The sequence below is a fragment of the Fistularia commersonii genome, chromosome 27 (genome assembly GCF_037954325.1).
Source record: "Fistularia commersonii isolate RoL2024-O1a breed Wild chromosome 27, RoL_Fcom_v1.0, whole genome shotgun sequence".
In the NCBI taxonomy this organism is placed as follows: Eukaryota; Metazoa; Chordata; class Actinopteri; order Syngnathiformes; family Fistulariidae; genus Fistularia; species Fistularia commersonii.
In genome coordinates this window covers 11,774,630-11,797,751 of record NC_141310.1, presented here as the reverse complement: position 1 = coordinate 11,797,751, position 23,122 = coordinate 11,774,630, and positions in this window count along the sequence as shown.

Here is a 23,122-nt window from a genome sequence, read left to right as displayed (position 1 = left end):
TTGTCTCCGTTTCCGTCGGGGGTTCGGTTCAGAGAGGAGAAAATAGATAAGTAGACGAAAAGATAAATAAATAAAAACTCACATCCTCGGGGCAGAAGTTGGTCGGAGAGGAGGAACGGGGAACGATGGCGTTTGATGTTGGAAATGAAAACCGACCGGCGCGGCGCCGCTCCGACGGAAAGAATGTCAGGAAACAGCAGCCTAATTGGCGTTGTAATCTCCGAGGGCGTGAAGGTGAGGAGGAAGACGAGGCTTTGTGATCCGGCTCCTGGACGGGTGATTTTTCCTTTTGTTTTCTTTTCTTTTTTTAATCTTTTCACACAAGTGGAATTGAAATCTCGATCACGTGACGGACACGCGGTCCCTGACATGGCGAGTCGGTGCGGGGGTGGGGGTGATGCAATTGATGCCGCGCTCGAATTGAAACCAGGAAAAGGAGAATCGATGGCGAAAGTTAATACTCGGGATTACTGCACATCTGGGTGAAAATCAAAAAAATGCACCCAGGCTTTACTGGAACCACAGCGTATTCATATGATGTGTATTATCGAACTGTTATTAAGCTGTAGTCACTGATCAAACATGATTATCGGGGTTATGACCCGCATAATAGACGCATAATAAAATCTTTTTTTTCACACGCTCCAGTGGATTGAGTCGATCTTCTATTATGGAGAATTATAAACAAAATGAGTGAATTAATGGCTGTTTGTTGACCGTAATTTTTGGACTATTGGGCACGCCTGAGTATAAGCCGCGCCCTCTAAATTGGAGAAGAAAAAAAAAAAATTGTACATACATAGGATAAACTTGTAACATTTGTAACAAGAGCTATTTACGCATTTTTTTTTTTTTTTTAAATTTAATCAAATATCTACCGTTATTGGATATTTCTAAATATAGTTTTCGATTTTTTTTTTTTTTTTTCCTAACAATCCCTGCAAGACATCTGGTTAAAAAAAAATACAGGAGCCTATTAGGACATAGTCTCTGCTCGCTATCTTCATTTTTATCCTAAGCACTAAAACCACTAAAGTCGTCGTCTTCATTGTTGGAATTAAACCCGCAGAACTTCACGGTAATTTCATTGGTCCGATGTAACGAGGCTAAATATTTTGGCTAGTTAGCCCAGAAAAATCCAATGCATTTTTTTTAGCTGCAGTGTTCAAAGTGGGTAAAAAAAGTAGCAGCTAGTAGTCCGGAAATGACATAAAACGTGTGAATGAGTGACTGAATGGTTGTATATTTATATATCAGGCATATCCAACGGGCCAAATGCGGCCCATGTTCAAATTTACACTGGCCCGTAGCCTCCGTCATAAAAACAATAATAAAAACTTAATCGGTCTTTTTTCTGTTTTGTATTTTTGATCTGAGTCTAAATTGAAATAATGTCAAACACCGTATTTACCTCACCAAATATGGCCCTCTTTGCAAAAAGCGCGTACATGGAAATGACAGAGCGAACAGTTATATGTCTCTCAGAGTGAATGTAGTTCATATCACTTGCAAATGAATGACTGAATGGTTATTTCTCCATAAATGAATGAGTGAATGCTTGTAAATGTCATTTACATGTCTTTTCCTGGTGCAAAATAAGCGATATGAACCAAAGAATGGATGAATAAATATTCAACATGCAACATCATATCATATCATGTTTCCCATACTTCTAAATATTCTTAATTATATTTATTTGTTTACACTTCTTCAGTTTTTTGCAGTTCCAGTCCTCTTCTGAGATAGCAACTCTGACAATGAGTGCAAGATCAGCAGGATGAATGAACAAATCAATGGATATGAGACATAATAATATATTATGTTTCCCATACTACTAAATTATCTTATTTCTGTTTATTTTTTTACACTAGAAGCAGTTCCAGTCTATTTTTCTGAATAAGAACACTGACACTGAGTGCAAGATCAGCAATATGAACCAAAGAATGAATGAATAAATATTTAACATGTAACATCATAACATATCATGTTTCCCATACTTCTAAATATTCTTATTTATATTTATTTGTTTACACTTCTTCAGTTTTTTGCGGTTCCAGTCCTCTTCTGAGATAGCAACCCTGACAATGAGTACTAGATCAGCAGTATGAATGAATGAATGACTATGTGACATAATAATATATCGTGTTTCACTTACTTCTAGATATTTTTATTGCTATATATATTTATCCACTGGAATGCTTCTATTGTATGCAGTTACTGTCTTAAGCCAATCTGCCAAGTTTGCGTTTTACTTGGGTTTTGTCGAGTGGTATTTCTGTGAAGTAACCCGATACTTCCTGCAGAGAGCGAGGAAGTGAAATACTTTTTCTTTCATTTAAAATAAAAGGCCAACACGGCCTTGTAGCGGTGGATTTTATATTTCTCAGCTCTATTGTTTTTACATTTATGGTTGGAAAACTATTTGGACCGTTGAGGGTCTTTGGCAGAAAGGAGGCCTTTCTGTAATTCATCCGTTGCCCACATCTGCAGTGGTTTGGGGCGAACTTTCCCAGACCCATTTGATCCTATGTGCAGAAAATTCATATTTAAAACATGTCTTGCGGTTTCTGCAGACGCGAACGTCTCCGGGCCGGGAGAATTGACAGACCCGCGTTTTCAAAAGGTTTTTATTTCTCGCCGTGTCAGCTCCAAACTGTTGTCGGTTGCATGCGAAATAAGAGAAACGCGTGAGATCGGCGGTTTGAACGACATTTTAATGATCCTCCTTGTCACGGGATCGCCATTATTCCTGTTCCCCGTTATGTTTTACACCGCTAAACCAGATTGTTATTGCGACCCCCAACCGTAGTGATCTAAATTTCTCACCCTCCTTTTGTGTTCAATATGGACCCCGTCCAAGCGCCGCCATTGGCTGCGATGATGGCTAACGTTAGCGACAAATAATAGCTAACAAACATTAGCTCGAATTACTGAGCAAACGACGGAACTCATAGAAATCGTCTCAACTCTGAGAATATTAATTGATACCTCTGCATCACGTTACATATATTCCTAATAGCCACCATTTTCAAGTGTTTTCTCAACAGCGGAAAACACATTTATTCAATTTGTCTTGCGGTAGATCCTCAGAGTGTTTGCCTTTTTATCAACCTTTATGGACGTAGTGAGTGAGGATATGAAGGGAGTTGGTGTGAGCGAGGAGGATACACAGAATAGGGTTAGATGGAGACAGTTGATTCGCAGTTGATTCTGAAGGGAAAAGCCAGAAGAAGAAGAAGAAGAAGAAGAAGAAGAAGAAGAAGAAGAAGAAGAAGAAGAAGAAGAAGAAGAAGAACAAGAACAAGAACAACAACAACAACAACAACAACAACAACAACAACAACAACAACAACAACAACCACCCCATTCCATTATATTCCATTGATTTCCAAACTAATGAAATCTATAACAATATTAAGCATTGTGCAGTGTTATTAACAGGTTATATATTTCTTTAAAAAAAACAAAGACGCTGACTGATTGTCGCTCGGCGCTCGCACTCGAATTTTTATTGCATTGCGCATGGAAAAATATTCATCAGGTGGAAGCGGCGCTTCCTGCTCCATAATAAGTTGCCCGCCGGCTCGGTGATCGGCGCCTGTCTGAACCCGGCGCCCGCGGGCGCCATTACCGTTATAGCCGTGCGATTCCGTGATACCTGGCTGTTGATAATACATGATAAATAGCCGCGCGAATTGAACAAAGCGATGTGTAATATTGCTTGACCCGGTGTTATTAGCACTGAGAGGAGCCATTAGCGGGCTTCCTTAACCCGCCTTAATGAGGTCTCCCTGCTCTGGGAGAGGAGGGAACGATCGGAGCCGATGATAAAGCGGGAACAAGAGTTTGGGGTCGGAGAACACACATAGCAGTGTGTAGTCATTAAATTTTGACCGTTTTCTATTGTGACGCTCCGTTAATGCAATGCATAACGATTCGGACCGCGCCATATATAATGCGTAACAGCTCTGCAGCGCCTTGGAAAAACGGTCAAGTCCTTTTTTTCTTTTTTGTGCCGAGTTCTCCAGTTAACGGGCTCCCGCGCAACTCATTGAGGAATTGATTGGGATGCACTCTGGTCTATTTGGGATTCTTGACGGTTTAATAAAGATTTCAAGTCTGTTTACGGGAGCAAGCGCTGAAGCCCCGGGTTTTCGGGGCGGCGGGCCTTTATCGGGGGTGTTGTTTACGCGTGCGGTCAGACAGATCAATTATTTTCTGCGTGTAGATCCTAAATGTATTCTCGTGTAGGGCTCGAAAAATCGATGCGAGATGTATTAGATGTACTTACCATTGCGCCGCTGTGGCTGCTAACTGTCTGCAGCTACTGTGGCAGACGCTTAGCGTGATGAATTTGAAGATTTCACACTTTTAACACCGTTTGGGAAAATATTTACACCATTTGAAACCTCTCCGGGCGTCAAAATGACTAGTTCCACAATCGGGTCGGTCAGACTTACCCACTAACCAACGAGCGTCCATATTTCACCGTTGAAAATAAGCAGGTCATCTCAAGGTCACTGTCCGCACTGATAGATCATGACTTTTATGAAGCAGCCTCCGGCTTGCTGCTACGCTCGATTAGCTTTTTGAAGTGTTTTTTTTTTTTTTTCGAGAGAGGGAGGGCAATTCTGTACGTAAACGTTGGTAACATACAAATAAAAGCAACCAGCAGTGCTGTTATGGTTTGCTGTGATACAGATGTCAGTCATGGCATCAAGAAAAGAGCCAATGATGATGGGATTTTATTTTGAATACATATATATCTATATATATAGATATATATTGTATATATATTGCGATAAAGTTTTTTATCTTCTGTAATGTAATTACAAAAACAAAAATGTCATACATTCAGGATCCATTACAAATCAACTGAAATATTGCAAGTCTTTTATTATTTTAATATTGCTGATTATGGCTTACATCTTAAGGAAACTCAATAATCCTATCTCAAAATATTAGAATATCATGAAAGAGTAATTTTTGTTTTCTAATTGCATTACAGAAGATAAAAAACTTTTTCACAATATTCTAATTTTCTGAGACAGTCCTGTCTATATATATTTATACACATATATATACACACATGTATGAATGTATGTATATATATATATATGTGTGTGTAGATATATGTATATATATGTGTGTGTGTGTGTGTGTGAATGCATATATATTTATATAAATATATACATACACCCACACATACATGTATGTGTGGGTGTATGTGTATGTATATATATATGTTTATACATATATGTGTTTCTTTATTTATATATGTATGTATGTATGTATGTGTGTGTGTATATATATATATGTATGTATGTATGTGTGTGTATATACATATATTTGTGTGTCTGTATATATATATATGTATTTGTATACGTATGTGCGTGTGTGTGTATAAATATGTGCGTGTGGGTGTATGTGTGTAAAAAGATATGTGTATACATATATTTGTGTGTGTACATACAAACACATATATTTTTGTGTGTGTATATTTATATAGAGAGCACATATATGTATATATGTACACACACATACACGTGTGACATAGATATGTGTGTGTGTGTCTGTGTGCGTGTGTGTGTGTGTGTGTGTGTGTGTGCATGTATATGTATACATACATATACACACACATATATAGGAGGCATGGTGGTGAAGTAGTTAGCGCTTCTGCCTCACAGCAAGGTTGGATTTCAACACCAGAGCTTTTCTGTGTGAAGTTTCCATGTTCACCCAGTGTCTGCCTGGGGTTCCTCCAGGTTCCTCGGGGTTCCTCCGGGTTCCTCCGGGTTCCTCCAGTTCCCTTAGGGTTCCTCCAGGTTCCCCGCACAGTCCCGAAACATGCAGGTTGAATGATTGCATGTATCTAAATGCGGCTCCAGGATCGATCCAGGAGGAACCCAACATCTCGTCCAATCACTAGTGGGATAGGCTCAGACAGCAGTACAAGTTGATATTATATTATATTATATTATATTATATTATATTATATTATATTATATTATATTATATTATATTATATTATATTATGTTATACCCACTGCCAACACTGTCCATACTTATAATAATGTTTACACAATCATTATTGCTTATCAATACATGTCTAAATTATTGTACAGGAAAACACGTTTCCACACATTACATATGACGATATACGCTTTGTATCTTGAATAAGGATTGAGGGAGTCTAGCTAGAGGTATTTGGGAACCAGCGGTTAATAAGTCCAATGTACAAACCGCACCTTTGTTGCCTCTTACTTTATTTATATAAATTTCCAGACGAGTCATGTGAGTTTCAATGCCATTTATCGGCCTGTTGTGAAGCATTGATTCTGTCGTAAACAAAGTCCTTTCTGTCCACCGTGTGACAGATCCCACATCTGTCCGATTCAATAAACAAAGTAAGCGTTTCCTCTAAGACTGGAAGAAAAAAAAAAAAAAAAAAAAAACGTAAAAGAGACCGTATGGGGATGAATAAATATCCGAGTCAATCAGAAAGCCCGTCCTCCACATTAGCTGCAACATTAGTCAGCTGCTCTGAATGCACGGGAGCTTCAAATACAATTAATGCCACGCGAATGATGAGCCGCTTCAAACGGCGAGTTTTAAATCTAATGAGTCCAATTAATCTGGAGCGGCGCCGCCGGAGCCGCAGGAGGAGCGGGACGGGGGAAAACAGAGCCGAGCGACAAACAGCAGAAACGCCGGCGAGCCTCGACGCCGACATCTGAGGCGTCACGAGGCGAATATGCGAATCTGCAGGTTTTCAAGCAATCGGATCTATGTGTGTGTGTGTGTGTGTGTTTGTGTGCATGATAACGTCGTGCTACTTGCTTCATCTATAGTCTCTCTTTCAGCGCGGCAGTCGGCAATACGTGTCACGTTTATTGACTTTTTTGTTTTTCTGTGAAAGACAAACTTTTACCACAGCTGGAAATGAACTGCTGTCTCCCTTATCAAAACAAGAAAAACAACAACACACACACACACACACACACACACACACACTGACAAAGCAAAGCGTCTATAAGAAGACGTGCATGTGACGACTTTGCAAGCTGACACGTCGGTGTATTATTATTGTTAGTGTTTGAGGTATTATTTTTCTAGCAGAGACTTCCGCACCCTCCCCTCCCCCCGCAGGGTGTGAGGTGATTGACAGCTCCTCTGCGTGCCCGTCGACATGTAAACATAAAATAACCGGAGTTGCAAAGAAGGACGAAATAAAAAAAAAGCAGCGGTACAGATGACGCCGTCACGTATTGCACGAGAGAGGGTTTCATAATCTGCGAAAAGGTCGCCGGTCAGGACGAATGACCGAGAGAGAAATTGATATTCCGTCCTATTTTGGCTAGAAATCATGGATTTTTTGGGTTGGGGATAATAAATACAGGTTCTCTTGAGCGACTCAACTTCCCAGCTTTTTGAAGAATCATTAAATATCGCTTTGCTCGACCGAGTCCCTACGACTCTTGTATTGCAAAAACATTGGTCGTTTAGGATTTACAGCCTTTTCGTAAAAAACATCAAAGTTATAGAGGTATTTCTCGGCTGAATCCTTTATTTTTTTATTTTTTTCCCTCTCCAACATACTGAGTTATCATCACTATGGCAACCATTCAAGAGTCCCAAGTGGCGTTTCGTCTCGTATTGGAATTTGAATGCATCGCGCGTCCTTTGACTGACAACATTTCTCAGTGTAATGTTTATCAGGTTTTTAACTGAATAGATACAAAATTTCTGTGTGTGTGTGTGTGTGTGTGCGCATACAGTAAATGCACAAAGTCAAGTGTTGTTCACTGAAGTTGAAGTGACATCACTTACTTTTGAAATACACAAATTCAGATCATGCTTTCCTCAGTTTACACCTACACATATCGTTGTTTTCTTTTGAAACTTTGTTCCCAGACGTTCTGGAAGTTGTGTCCCCAAGGTGACATTGAATTGACAAAATAATAATAAAGTGCACATTAACAGTAAAGTGCACAATAAACAAACAAACATTAAGCTATAGAGCTCAGGGGCCAAATTTGGCCTGCAGTGTTATTATATTTGGCCCGCAAAGCCGTACAAAATGACTATTAGAGCTGTTGTTTGCTGCTTGTTGCAACTTTTGCACATGTTGTTTATATATTGTCATATTGTTTCGGTGCAGCTTGTTAAAACAAACCCGACCTGTTCATAAATATTGTTTAGAAAAAAGCGAGCTTACAATTTGCACAATTCTGTACAGTAATTTATATATATATATATATATTTTTTTTTTTTTCATGTTTTTTTTTTCATTTTATTCTTTGATGTTCACAATTTGATGCTGCTACCCCATGTGCCCCTCGATTGCCCAAACAAATTACGTGTTTTTTCTGACTCTGAAACAGTGTTTATTGTTTAATCTTCGTTCTATTTTAGCACGGTCCACCGTCTTCTGTGAGAGGGTGAAATTTCCCCATTGTGGGACGATTAAAAGAATATTCGGTTCCATTCTATAAAGTGCACGTAGATCCAATCAACGATAGACATTTTACAGCATAAAATGTATAAATATGTATATATTTGAATATAGAGGGGAGCAGCAAAGTTTTCTGTACAGTTTAGTGCAAAAAACAGTCATGAAGTAAAAGCATACTGAGAATGAAGTAGATTTAAAGGCGTGAAAAATGGTACAACATCTCTCTGGAGGTTCTCGGTCGTCCAGGTCTTGGTGAATTCTTGTCAAAAACGTCTGAATTTCTTCACCCCTCATCCAAGAGGAACCGAAGAACTGAAGAAGCCTCTCGGATGAGGGGGCGAAACGTCCTCAAGTGAGAAAATTCAAGTCCGGTTGCCCCGAAAAGAAGATTCGGACAAGAACGGACGCCATAGATATAAAACGCTTCACTCTTTCATTCACACTTCATATGGAGTCTATCCTTTGAGCTTTTCCCTTCGGGGGTCACCACGGCGAGTCAACCTTCTCCATCGAAACCCTTTTCTCTGACTACATCCATCAATCTTCTCTTTGGTTTTCCTCTAGACCTCCAATTCCAACCTGCCAATTACCTATTTTCCACACTCTTCGTTGCTCTGAGCACTTGAAACTCTCCAACTTCTCGATCTCCACTCCATGTAGCCTCACCGTTCCTCTCGTTCACACACATATATTGTGTCTCACACATCATAAAGACCAGGGGTGTCCAACTCATTTTCACTGAGGGCCACATCAGCATCATGGTTGCCCTCAAAGCGCCACATGGAACAGTTACAGGATAAATTTAACTACATGTAAAGTAAAATAAATGTAACTACCGTCTTTTCCGCACTATAAGGCGCACCTAAAAGCCTTAAACCTTCTCAAAAAACACCTTATAATCCGGTGCGCCTTACATGCGGATCAATATTGAACTGCAACAGGTCTCGAAACTACGGGAAGCAGCCGCCGACTCCATTTTCTCTCTGAAGAAGAAGTAGCGCCGTGCATGCTGGGATACATGACTGCGCGAAATTTCCATTTGTGTGTGTGTGTGTGTGTGTGTGTGTGTGCGTCTGTGTGTCTCCTTCCAAGAGTCACGCTTACAACGCAGAGTTTAAACTCAAGTCACGCAGTAGAACACGGGAATAGAACAGCGGCAAGAGAATTCAACATTAATGAGTCTATGGTGCGGAAGTGGAGGAAGCGACAAGATGACCTGCGCCGGGCAAAGAAGACTAAACAGAGTTTCAAAGGAAACAAAGCGAGATGGCTACAGTTAAAGGACAAACTCAAATAGTGGGTTGTTGAACAGAGAGCAGCAAGTAGAAGCATCTCTACTGTAATTACTCCAATGAAGGCGACAGCGCTAGCTAGCGACATGAACATCAATGTATTTAGAAGCGATCCTTCTTGGTGTTTTCGTTTAATGAAAAGCGTTGAACTGAGATAAATTGAGTTGGAAATACATCGTTTTCAATGAAGCCGCCGATAAGAGCTACCGGTACAGTGCCGTATTGTGAATGCACTAACTTGTTTTTGGAGTGAACGGAGTTGTCAGAACGTTGGTTTGTATTCTATTAATAAAGTTTGACTGACTTATCTGATTGTTTTGTTGACATTCCCTTTAGCGCAGCTTCATCTAGCGGATGCATAGGGCAACCCCAGCCACTACTGTAGCTTCTATTCTATGCGCCTTATAATGCGGTGCGCCTTATATATGAAAAAAGTTTTAAAATAGGCCATTCATTGAAGATGCGCCTTATAATCGGGTGCGCCTTATAGTGCGGAAAATACAGTACTTCTTAATTAAATCCACGCATCCCCATCTTTCTTGAAACGGCCGTCCATCTGCATCAACTTTTCTTTTCCTGGACATTTAGGGGTCATTTCAATTTCTCGATTCCACGTGTTGTAAAAAGCATTGATGTGGACACACTGCGATCTAATGGCGGGAAACATGATCGGCATGAATTGCAGGAAATGTAGTTCATGCTCAATGCACTCGTTTGACTTCTGATTAAGACAATCAATTTTATTTGAAGACGTTCTTTCGGGCCAAATAAAATGACCTGGCGTGCCACATTTGGCGCGCAGGCCTTGAGTTTGACACATGTGATATAAAGCAATGGTAAATCCCTGTGGATTGGTGCCGCACGAGAAATTATGAATTATTTCCGTCGGATTCATTATCTGCATCTTTACTTCGAAAAATCTTTTATTTTTAAAAATGACCGGATTCTCTCGATGACAACTCGGTCACTTGAGCACCAAAAATTGAACCCGCAAGCTAGCAAATTGAGTAAGAAAACAGACGTCTTTGGAAAGTGTCTTTTTGAAGGGAAAAAGGCCTGTCAAAGAGACAGAAGAAGAGCTTACAACTTCAAAGAAAAGGCTTTTAACAGACAATACCAGGAGTTTTACTTGAAATATGAATTTATCTCAACAGGTGTTTCCCACAGACCGAGCCGCTCTGCATAATATGCAGCGACCGGCTTTCTAATGATTGTTGGTTCTTGTTCTTTATTTATTTTTCCATGTGTATTTTATTATAATTTATTTGGGGGTATTGAGGATATTAACTGAGACTTTTCATCTTGTTATATTGTTGGCGCAATGTTGCTGCTAATATAGTTGCATATATTATAGTTGCATCATATTTGCAAGATAAACAATCTACTTCAGTAAGCCACCGAACAATACCAGAGATGCATTACAATTTTTTTTTAAATTCTGGCCACGTAATCGTGACTTCTACATGCATAGAACGTAACATTCTATTCCACCCTTCTGCAGGCTGTGCCATATCTGAAACCCCTCCCTCGAAAAAATAAAATCCTGGACAAACCCCTGTCAAAAGACACCGAATAACGGAAAAGATTACGGTCGGTAAGAGAAAAATAGATTCAGAATGCAGGGTATTTAACCTGGTAGATGGATTGAACTTGGTAGGTGTTGGAATCACTTCGGCTTTCTGTTTTTTGCTGTGATTTTGATATGAGAGAGCTAAAAACAGTTGTGTCCACAAGATAGTTAATGTTCCTTGGTCTTTCAATCTGTGAAAAAACTTGAACAGGGTTATTTGGTTATTATTTATTTCATAAATAGTGTTATTTATTTCATTTATAAAGTTATTATTTATTTTCTGATTATTTTTTTTTTCCCTGTCAAGATCCCAGAATGGGTTAATTTTTGGTTATGTGTGGCTTTCTAGAAAACAATAAATGTTTACGTTAAGACACCTCTGCGATCGTCACATTTTTTGTTACAAACTGGCCATCGGAGAAGGGAAAAGTTATTTGGCCCTCGCAAGAAAAAGTTTGGGGACCCCTGATCTACGAGTACCTCCACGGTAAGCGGTAATATTGTCAAGCGTTGATTAAGAAGGTTGGGGAAATGCCATTAAACATTAATTCTATCACCGCGCCTCTTATTCTGCAGTTTTATTTGCAGGACTAGCGCCACCTAGTGGTCGCTCGTGGAACTGGCCGCATCATAACCGTGAATTGATTCCCAAATTCAACGCATCCAATCTGGGAACGTAATGGGGTGGTCCCTTAAGATACCAATTTAACTCGTTCCAGAAGTTGATTTTTTTATTTAATCTTAAATAAATTTTCCCCATTTAAAATAACAGAAAATAAGTTGATTCTTCACACTCAAAAAATAAGGATATTAACCCTTGTGCGATCTTAACATTGTGTTTACTCCCCTTGTCCAACGGGTCAAAAATGACCCATAAGACAATCTTTGTACCCTAGTGGTTTACAGCCCACATGGAAACATAAACAAAAAAGAAGTATCACTTTTTCTAATTATGGGGTCTCTTTAGGAAAAGTCATAAAATTTCAAGTTGGAAAAAAATAGGTTAAGGTGTTTTTTCTACAGCTAAACATGGTAGTGGGTCACTTTTGACCCGCAAGACAACACAAGGGTCAATAAAGAAAATCCCTGAAAAAGAAGGATATTAAAAATGTAAGGGACATCGAAAAGACAATTCATGGTTATTGTAAATTTATAGCGTTGTTAGATGAATTCTTACCTCAGTCAGCAGCGCTAATTTACAAGATGCAGCTGCGTGATGAAGCCCATTCGCACTGCGCGGAATTTGAATTTTGATTTCCTCGCTCTCGTGTTCGTATTGTGACATTTTTCGGATTACAAGGATAAGAATTACTCGAATCGCGCTTCGTATCTTAAAAACATCGTATTTTAAGGTGCCGCTGTGCTTCATAACACACCACACGATGCGCACACTCGCTGAGGCCGGAAAAAGTTATTCATCTCGCAACCTCGGCCCCCTTTGTGATCCGGTCACGCGTTTCGGTGGCGTTCTTTTCCCCTTTTCCCACGCACGATGGCGAGATAACAAGAGAGAGTGAGATGCTTGGAGGGGAAATAAATACTGCAGGCAGAGAAGAAGAGGAGGAGGAGAAGCAGAAGGAGAAGGAGGAGGGGGCTGAGCTATTAGAAGGACTGTTAATGTGTGCAATATGTACAATGGGGTACAGCTCATTTGTGTGCCTGACAGAGACGGAAAGAAAAGAGAATTAAAGTGCAAATTAGTGACACACTGTGACTGAGTGTGTGTGTGTGTGTGTGTGTGTGTGTGTGTGTGTGTGTGTGTTTTCTCATCTCATAAAGCCATCAGAGAGACAGTGAGTGATGGCAACCATTCTGCGGGAAAATAATGAATAACAACTGGTAAATACGCCGCTCGCTTCGCGCACAGTTAACGGGGAAAAAGGAAAAGAGAAGAAGGAAAATAAAGGAAGGGTAAAAAAACTGTGTAAAAACTGCGGCTCTCCATCCACTTGCTGTGTTTCCGAGCGAAGGTCTTTGAATGCACCGTCGCTCCCGCTCGGATAAAGAAGTGAACAACTGCACGGAGCGCCACTTCCTAGCGTCGCGGGTCCGCGGGGAGGGGCCCCGGGGGGGAGGGAGGGCACGGCACAGCTGTTAAGTACTTTTTCGCAGATCTATTGTTCGGCGAAAACAAAAAAAACAGCCCATTCAGCTTGGCCGCTCTCCAAAGCGGCTCCTATGGCGGCCAAATGTTTGTCATTGTTGTGACACGGCGTCGGGCTGCGACAGCGTGGGGTCGCCACGTCCTATGGAGAGAGCCGGGCGGGAGCGTGCAGTCGGCGCTCTGGTGTTTACATGCCTCTCGGAGTAGTAAATTAGTATAATATTGCAAAGGCCCTCTTCTTCTAACAAGCTGTAATCTGACCCCGCCCCCTTCCCACCGCCGGTCCCATGCGAAATCGCAGAGGCAACGCAAACACGTGTGTTTATTAGCCGCCTCCGAAATCGATCTTGAGAATCATCGCCGCTTCCCTTCTCTCTCTCTCTCTCTCGCCCTTGAATCTCCCCGCCAGTGCTTTGTGCAACGGTCAGATCCGCTACTGTAACACACACACACACACACACACACACACACACACACTCTCTTTCCGCCTGCCTGTTTAATTTCTTCATCCTGGCAGCGAGCGCAGCCGGGACAGTTCTGCTTTATTCTAATTGCATACTTTCGATTAAAAAAGCTTGTTTTCCTTGATTACTTTGATGTTGAAATGGGAACAGGGGAGCAATTCACATTCATTCTGCACCGTGCACAACCCTCCCCCAACACACACACACACACACACACACACATACACACCATCTCTTTTGTGCGAACAGCAGAATTCCTATTTATATATTGGCAGTGGAACTAAATTACTGCAAACATCTCTGTGGGCCGGCCAGCCGTAACACACACACACACACACACACACACACATACACACACACCGGGGTCCTGTATCGTGTCAGTGCCCCCTACTGGCCGGCGGCACGTCGGTGAAAACACACCCTTGTTCATTCCGTGCACGTCCGCCGTCGGAGGCTGGCAGAAACAGATTCTTCACTGAAATATTTGCTAAATGAATCCCCCCGCGAGCAAAGTTGAAATCACGTGATTGTGCACGTTTTCTTTTTTTTTTTAGAAGCTCCTGATTACCGATTCTGGTGAGATGAAGACAGGAGGAGGAGGACGGCTCAGGTGAAGCAAGAGGTTCTCGCGGTGAAGTATTTCAAAACGGGAAAGTCCTCGGAGGAGTTTAATCCTGGAAGACGGGCTGCCGAGATACACTTATCGGTGTTTCTGATGCTAAATGCTACGTACCCGTGTGTGTAAGCAGGGGATCAACTGTCCGTGGAGCGCCGAGGAGTGTATCAGCAGTGTATCGCTCACACCCTCTGTTGATGTAAAGCAGAGCTCTCCCAACACACACACACACTCACACACACACAAACACACACTCCTTTAAAGGCTTAGGTTGACTTCCCGTTGGGATGTAAGCACCTTTCCCCGGAGTCCCATCGACACTCGGCTAGAACACAACCAAACATCAAGGGGCTTTTGCTCTTTCCTTTCATTCCTTTTACTTATTTATTTCTTTTCGTAACAAATATATATAGAAAAAATATCACGTCTCCATCTTTTCTACTCCCGGCGTGCAACAAACGCGGCCTCGCTGAGCCATTAGCGCTAAACAGCGGGTCAATTAGGACCGTTGGACGACCGAGAGACGGGAGATTAAAACGCAGAGAGGAAGGAGGGGGAGAAAAGAAAAAAAAAAAAAAAGGGCGTTTTCTTTTTTTTTTTTTTTTTTTTTTGCCACGCACGTCTCCGAAAGGCAAACAGATAGTGACAGAGACAACATCCACGGCGGAGGGAGCTCCGGCTGCGATCCGCCGGATCAAAATCCTTAGCTTTGAACACGTTCTGCCTCATCATGAAAATTGCCTCCAGTGCCTGACTGAGAATTAACACGCTTTATTGCAAGAAATGTAATTCCAAGACTCGGCAGTAACGAATCTGTATAAATGACACGCGGGCCCTTTAGATAATTTCCAACGGCAGGCCAAATAGTGAAATGGCTGAAGAGCTTGATAACTTTTTTGGGATCTCAGTTTCTCTTGGAGGGGTGAGGAGATTAAAAAAGAAAAAAAAAAGTATATATATCTAAACATATATATATATGTAAACAAAATAAACAATATATATATATATATATATATATATTTTTTTTTTTTTTTTTTTTTTTTTTTTTTTTTTTGTTTCTCTCACCTGGGACCCGTTGCTTTTTTTCTATTTTTTTTTTTTTTTTTATTTCTTTTCATGTTTTAACCAGGACCCGCTGCTAATTTACTGCAGGAATTTTGAAATGTTTTTTTCTTTCCATTTCCTTTTATGCTCTCACCAGGACCTGTTGCTTTGTTTTGTTTTTTTTTTTGTTTTGTTTTTTTTAAATAAATGGGAAAATAAATAAAACAATCTCCTGAGTGGATTTCCATGGAAATTGGCAGAGGAGTTGAGCCCGGATCATCTCAACAAAGATAAAACTTAATTTATTTACGCGTTTATTCATTTATTTAGGTACCACGCTTGCATCATTTACTCCTCAGCCTCTTCCTCCAGCTCCGCTCGCCATCACCTTCTCGCTCTCGCCTCGCGTCAAACCCGGTGCCAGCTGCGTCTTCAGAGCGGCGGGCGGCGGCGGCGGCGGCGGGGGGCGAGGTTGTTTGTCTTCATTAGAATCCAGTGTTTTCATTAGCGAGGTCCCCTCCTGTATTTGTCAACCACCGCGGAAAGAAAAAAAAAAAAAAAAAAGGTCCGCAGACAAAAACAGAATGTGGGTCACGCTTTAATCATTTTCATGCTATCACCGCAGCTCTCCGAGGTGTTTGTCTTCCATTAGCCGAGAAGAGACTTTCCCACAGTGGGGGTTTTCTCGAGCAGCTGGTTGCGGCCCGACCCTGCCCGCCTTGATAAAACAGAAAAGTGGGATCATAGGGGGGGGATGGGTCGAGCCGTAGGTTCGTTCCCGAGCGTTTTTTTTTTTTCCCCACCTGCGCCTGAACGCGGCATTTCGGCGGCGTCTCGTAAAACAGGCAACGAGATCCAGATGAGGTGCGAGGGCGGGATTCACTCAATTCAATCGGAATAGAATAGAAGTTTATGAATCTTTTGCCGGACAGCTCCGACATTACATCCATTCACTTGAAACATTATTTTATTGCAGAAGTGTTATATGATTTGATGGCCACGGGTAAGAAAGACCATCTGTGGCGTTCTGAGATGCTCCTCGGTGCTCTTGTAGGATCTCAGTCTGGCATGCAAGGCTTGGAAGGTGTTTTCCCCGATTCTGAGCAGCTTCTCCAGCACCCTCCTCTCAAACACCTCCACCGACGAGTCCAAATCAACTCCCAGGACGGAGCCGGGAGCTTCCCGATGAGATTATTTAGTCTGTTAGCGTCGACCGCCTTCAGCCTGTCGCCCCCAGCACACTGCAGCGCAGAATGGGGGGTCAAACTTTTGGTTTGGGGGCCACAAACGGCCTGATTTGATGTCAAAGGGAGCCGGACCAGTAAAATTAAAGCATAATTACATAGAAGTAACCTGAGATTCATGAAGAAAAGTAACAACAACGCTACGCCTCAGTTCTGTTTTCTCAGTTCTCTGTGTATTTTGTTGTATTTTGTTGTAAACTTGCTGCATTCACACCGAGCAGGCAGGTTTCTTATTAACCTTGACGAACAAAGTAGAAGCGCTCCATTTTTCTTTGAAAACCCGACACTTTTCCCTTTATTGACATGTCGCCGATGACCAACGGAAAAAGCAGGTCACTTTCTGACAATAAGATAAAATGCTATTTACAGACCCGTTTTATTTTTTAAAAAAAGGGAGTTTGTAATTTTTATGTATTTTTTCAAATTGTAGATTTAGTCCATGGGCCAGATTGTTCCCCTTGGTGGGCCGGTACTGGCCCGCAGGCCGTACATTTGACAACCCTGGCGCAGAAGGTGACGCTGGACGCCGCTGTGTGATCAAACATCTGCACCATGGCTCTGCAGACGTTGCAAGACCTTGAGAAAGAACAGACGGCTCTGACCTTTCTTGTATATGACATCTGTGTTTTTCGTTTTCTTCTTCTTCTTCTCCTTTCGGCTTTTCCCTTCAGGGGTCGCCACAGCGAATCAACCTTCTCCATCTAACCCTGTTCTCTGTATCCTCCTCTGTCACACCAACTACCTTCATATCCTCTCTCACTACGTCCATAAATCTTCTCTTTGGTCTTCCTCAAGACCTCCTGCCTGGCAGCTCCAATTCCAGCATCCGTCTACCAATATATTCTCTATCCCTCCTCTCTTCATGACCCAACCATCTCAGTCTGGCTTCTCTGACCTTCTCTCCAAAACATCTAACATGTGCCGTCCCTCTGATAGACTCATTCCTGATCCTCTCCATCCTGGTCACTCCCAAAGAGAACCTCAACATCTTCATCTCTGCAACCTCCCGTTGTGCATCCTGTCTTTTGGTCATTGTCACTGTTTCTAGGCCATCCAGCATCGCTGGTCTCACCACTGTCTCCTCCACCTTCCCTTTCATTCTGGCAGATAGTCTTCTATCTCTTCGTACCCCTGACATTTTTCTCCAACCATTCCAACCTGCTTGAATCCATTTCTTGACCTCTTTTCCCCTCTCTGCTGCCCTGGACTGTTGACCCCAAGTACTTGAAATCCGTCAACTTCTTGATCTCCGCTCCCTGTAGCCTCATCGTTCCACCCGAGGTCTCCTAATTTACACACATATATTTGGTCTTTCTGCAACCAACCTTCACTCCTCTCCTTTCCTGAGCATACCTCCACCTTTCTAGATTTTCCTCAACCTGTTACCTGCTCTCACTACACAATGTCATCTGCAAACATCATGGTCCATGGAGATTCCTGTCTAAGCTCATCTGTCAGCCTGTCCATCACCACTGCAAACAAGGAGGGGCTCAGAGCTGATCCCTGGCAAGTCCCACCTCCACTTTGAACTTCTCTGTCACCCCTACAGCACACCTTACCACTGTCTCACAGCGAGCATACATGTCCTGCACCAGTCTAACTTCCTTTCACAAAATTTAAGATTTCTGGCAAGAATATCGAGAGCGTCCCCACAAATCCTCGGGCAGCTTTGGGTTTCCTCACCAACACCCTCATGGCTGAAGCGTCTCAGCAGTCGTAGTAGTACTAAGAAAAAGATCATTTGCGTGTGATTTAAATGAGATTATTCTTATTGTGATTTTATCTTTTGACTTCGACATCATTTTGACTCGATGATCAATTTGTGCGATCCGCAGCCTTCAATGCCCTCAGACGAGTTCTTTTTTCTTCTTCTTCTTTATGGGTGGGGGGGTTTGCAGAATCTCGCTGACACGTTAGCCGCCATATTACGACGGGTTTACATTTACAAAGAGACGGACCATTCTCAGACGTAATAATGAAATAACCTTTGAAACCATTCGGACCGCAAGAGATTCTTCGCCTTAATCCACTTTGGGTTGCTTTCAGTCCGCTCGCAGTACAGTAAACACGTTAAATTAGATTACCGCCCTCTTTTTTTTTTTCTCCGCCAGTAAGGTCAGGGAGTGTAGAAATGAATATCAGACGCAAATATCCAGACGGTATTACAGCGTGCACGCGGATCGCCGTACCGGCTTCAATTCCCTGATTTATATACAAAAATACTAGATGTAATCATATACATGTACTTGTAAATATACATGAATATACATTTCATATACTTTTGCATACCCTTAACTTCATTTTTATTTATTTGTTTCAATCTTTACCGTTCTGTCATTCGCTATTACTCTTGCACTTGTAAATACACATGTTTATACACTACGTATATTTTTATCTGTGGTGGGCCGTTAGGGCCTGCAAGGCCTTCTCTGCTGGCCTGAAAAATATCTGACTCAAATATGTTAATTGTATTGTGCACTACTGAAGGCCTTGGTTTAAAATGCACAGCCTTCCTCTGATTTCACCCTTTACCATTTTTTATCTTCATCATTCACTATTTTTTCTTTATATACATACACATATACTTATAAATGCTCATGTATATACACATCTATTTTTGCATACCTTTAACTTCATTTTTATTTCTTTATTTCGATCTATACGATTTGTTATTTCTTTATTTTTATTACTCTATATTTTATCCTTTATGTACACATACATGTACTTGAAAATACACATGCATATAATATTGCACTTAATATGCTTAATATGCATAATATGCACTTAATATTTTTTTAAATACCTTTAACTTTTTTTTTATTTATTTATTTCGATCTTTACCATTTTTATTTTTTTATCATTCGCTATTTCATTCTTTATATACATATATATGTACTTGTAAATACACATGTATATACACTGCTTATATTTTTACATACCTCACCTTTAACTTTATTTTTAATTATTTTTTACGATCCTCATTTATATATATGTATATATATATATGTTTTTTTACTTCTATTATTATTTATATTATTCTATTATCTTCTATTTATTAATCATTTCTATTATTATTTCTATTTACATATTTCTATTAATTCTATTATTTTCTATTTATTTTTATCTTGAGTTCTACTCCAATTCTTCTCTATACTCTGTAACAGGAGCTGCATTCAACAAAAACTAATTTCTCCCTGGGTGGGGAAGTATTCTCATTCTGATTTCAAATTCATCACTGGCGTCCGGAGAGTCGTCGTTCTCCTTCGTCGCCCTTGACCTGCAGCTAAACTACCAAACTTGCCGCAGGAAGTCGCGGCAAAAGACAGAGAATTACGGCGGCAGTTCAATGAGCCTCTCACCTTTTGTTTCCACGACTGTTCTGCTACTTTTCGTTCTCGACTCCCCCCTAAAAAAAAAAAAAAAAAAAAAAAAAAAGAAAAAAACGACCACAGACACTGCTCTCACTGTGTAAGTAGCGGTGATTACCAGCTGTGATTTAAGCTCTTTCTTAATTAACCTTGTTCTTTAATTTCCCCCTCCTCGCTCCCCGCCGCTCTCCGAGAGAGACAATGGTAGACGCCGCCGCTGACGGCCCGCGGGACCGAGCCCATTCTGTCGACAGGGTGATAGAGATACGCTGTATCTCACTCCGTGCACATTAGCCGAGTCAGAATGAGATGGATGGAGGAGATAAACTTCAGTCATTAATCTGGACGAGTGTGAGCGAGCGTTTTGGGGTTTCGTACACTTTTAACGGATGCGTGCCGCCACGTGGCTACCTGCGCCCGCGTGCGCTAGCTCCCCTTTTGGGTCACCGTTATATTTTATTCATAATGCAACATGAGTAATGTGATCATTATATAGAAAAAATATATATATTAAAAAAAAAAATAACAACAACGGGCAGCCGTATGGATCTGCTTGTCCCGGCCCAACGGCGTGATAAGTTGCTCCATGTTGTCCCGCTCCGACCATTAATATCTATCAATATTTTTTATTTTTTGGGGGAGAAATTGTTTCTGGAGGGCCGGCTGTAATTATAAAAACGCATTTGATTGATGCTTTTAATAGTTTTGAGTCATTTCTCACGCAAACAGCAAAGCGGCCCCGCCGGCTTCAGTTGTTATGAAGATTCGCCGCTCCATCATCGGGCTTTTCGATGGTCGCTGGAAATTGATCTTTCTTTTTTTTTTTTTTTTTCATTTACCTTGGGTATGGGGATATTGCTTCAATTATTCTCCAGCATCTCCGCAATCTCGCTATTCCAACCGAGTCCGTTGACCCGACTCGCGTTCGTAACCTGCATTAGACTACATCCCTGCATCCGTAGCGCTAATGCTAATATTAGCGTTACGCTCTGTTTCCAATATGTCGCTTTTTTCTCGCGTTCCTTCCCCGCTTGATTTGGAGTCTGGAGGTTGAATTTCCCTTCATACCACCTTCGTTGGAGGTCAAGCGCCGTCTTTACTCGCCAACTCCCCTCCGTATACGATCGAATAAAGCGGGCGTCTAATTCCGATCGCATCCCGAAGAAACATGCCCACCGGAGAAACCGTCACATCGGATTAGTCAGTACCGACCGAGCCGTAATGAATCTTACAATTCGGCTCCGTTTGTTTTCCATCTCGGGCCTACGAACTCCTCCGTCCTTTTTTTTTTTTTTTTTAATTTTATTTTATTTTCTCGCCAATCTGCACTATTGATTTTTTACTGAGGTGCTAGTGATCTCTGCTTACACTAACTCCCAGCCTCTCATTACTAAAACATTTATCTTTGCCGTGGCGGCTGGTTGAATGGAAGAAAAATGAAGGATGGGGGACGGAGGGGGGACGGAGGGGGTCGACCAGCTAAATACCACTGTCGGCTAATAGAGTCGGGTGGTGGTGGTGCGGGGGGGAGGAGGGGGGGTTCCAGGGTTGAAAAGCCCAAGGCGTCGCATCGGAATCAGGTCAGTGTGTTTACTGATCAGCCCTTGGTTTGCAGAGCCAGGGGGCTAATAGCACTCTGCAGCAGAGAGGCGACTGTGTGCAGCCCCGCACCCCTGCAACAATCTTCTCTGACTCCAGTACATGTAAGAATGGCTGATGTTTATCGTCGGATTTGGCGGTGTGATTTTTTTTTTTTTTTATTTTTTTTATTTATTTTATCGGCGTCCTTCCATTCACGTCGACGCTCAAAGCACGAGAGAACTTGAAGAGATACGAGTGTTGTTTTGTGACGGTAGAAATAACAAGGCTGTAACTGTCATTTATCCTTTTTTTGTTGTATAAAATTACATTACATTACATTACATTGCATTCGGCAGACGCTTTTATCCAAAGCGACTTACAATAGAGGACATAGGGACTGCAAATACACTTGCAAATACATGATGCACAGGAAATATACAGAACAGTAAGCTTGGGTTCGTGAGTTTTTTTTTGTTTTTTTTTGACAAAGACATACACAAACAAACACACACACACTGCATAGCCTAACTTGCTGCCTAACCTGATCTGGGGCATCAGCGCAGTAAAAAGATTACCAAGCTACTGCTAATAATAACATGAATTAGATAAAAGATGGAGTGTTGAGGAGGACCCTCTAGGCAGACCATTAATAATAATAATCTGCGGAATAAGGATATACAGATGAAACCTCTGCGGCTGCAGAGGCAGAAAAATCTGCACAAAGTAACCAGAGACGGAGGATGGAAACTTAGTAACGTGCGTCATCGAGATACAACTTGATTTAAATAGACAGACGATGCCATCTGTTCGTGAAACGTTTCATGCCAAGTACAATTTTGGCAGTTTTTTTTTTTTTTTTTTACGACTTAAGGGTCATCCAGGTTCAGCTTCAAGCGGCTGATCTGTTTTGTCTTTTTTTCAGGGATAAATTCATGCTTGTTTCACTTTTCCAGTCGACGTTTGGCCAAACGGAGGAAGGTTTAAGGTGAATTATTGGTCCTAGCGGGAGAACCAGCAGCCTCTGCCCCTTTGGATGGACTTAAACTAGCTGATTGATTGAAAGATCTTGTCTTTTTAGAGTATGACGGATAGTCATTGGTGTGAAAAGCAATAAATTCTGATTAAAAAATGACAACGTCGTCTGCATAGTATCATTAATTTTCCGGTTGTAGCTGGAAAATACCGAAGGTCTTTCTTAGTGCTGCGATTCACCTTGAATACTGACTAGAACTCTTCAAATGGAGATTGTTGAATAGACAGAACACAATAGTTTTCTCCAGGATCCAAGAGAGAGAGGGGAGGAGGGATATTGGTCTGTAAGCGGCTGAAAGACACGGATCAATAGATGGTATTTCTTCAAAGTTTATTTAAAAGACTGCCGTAT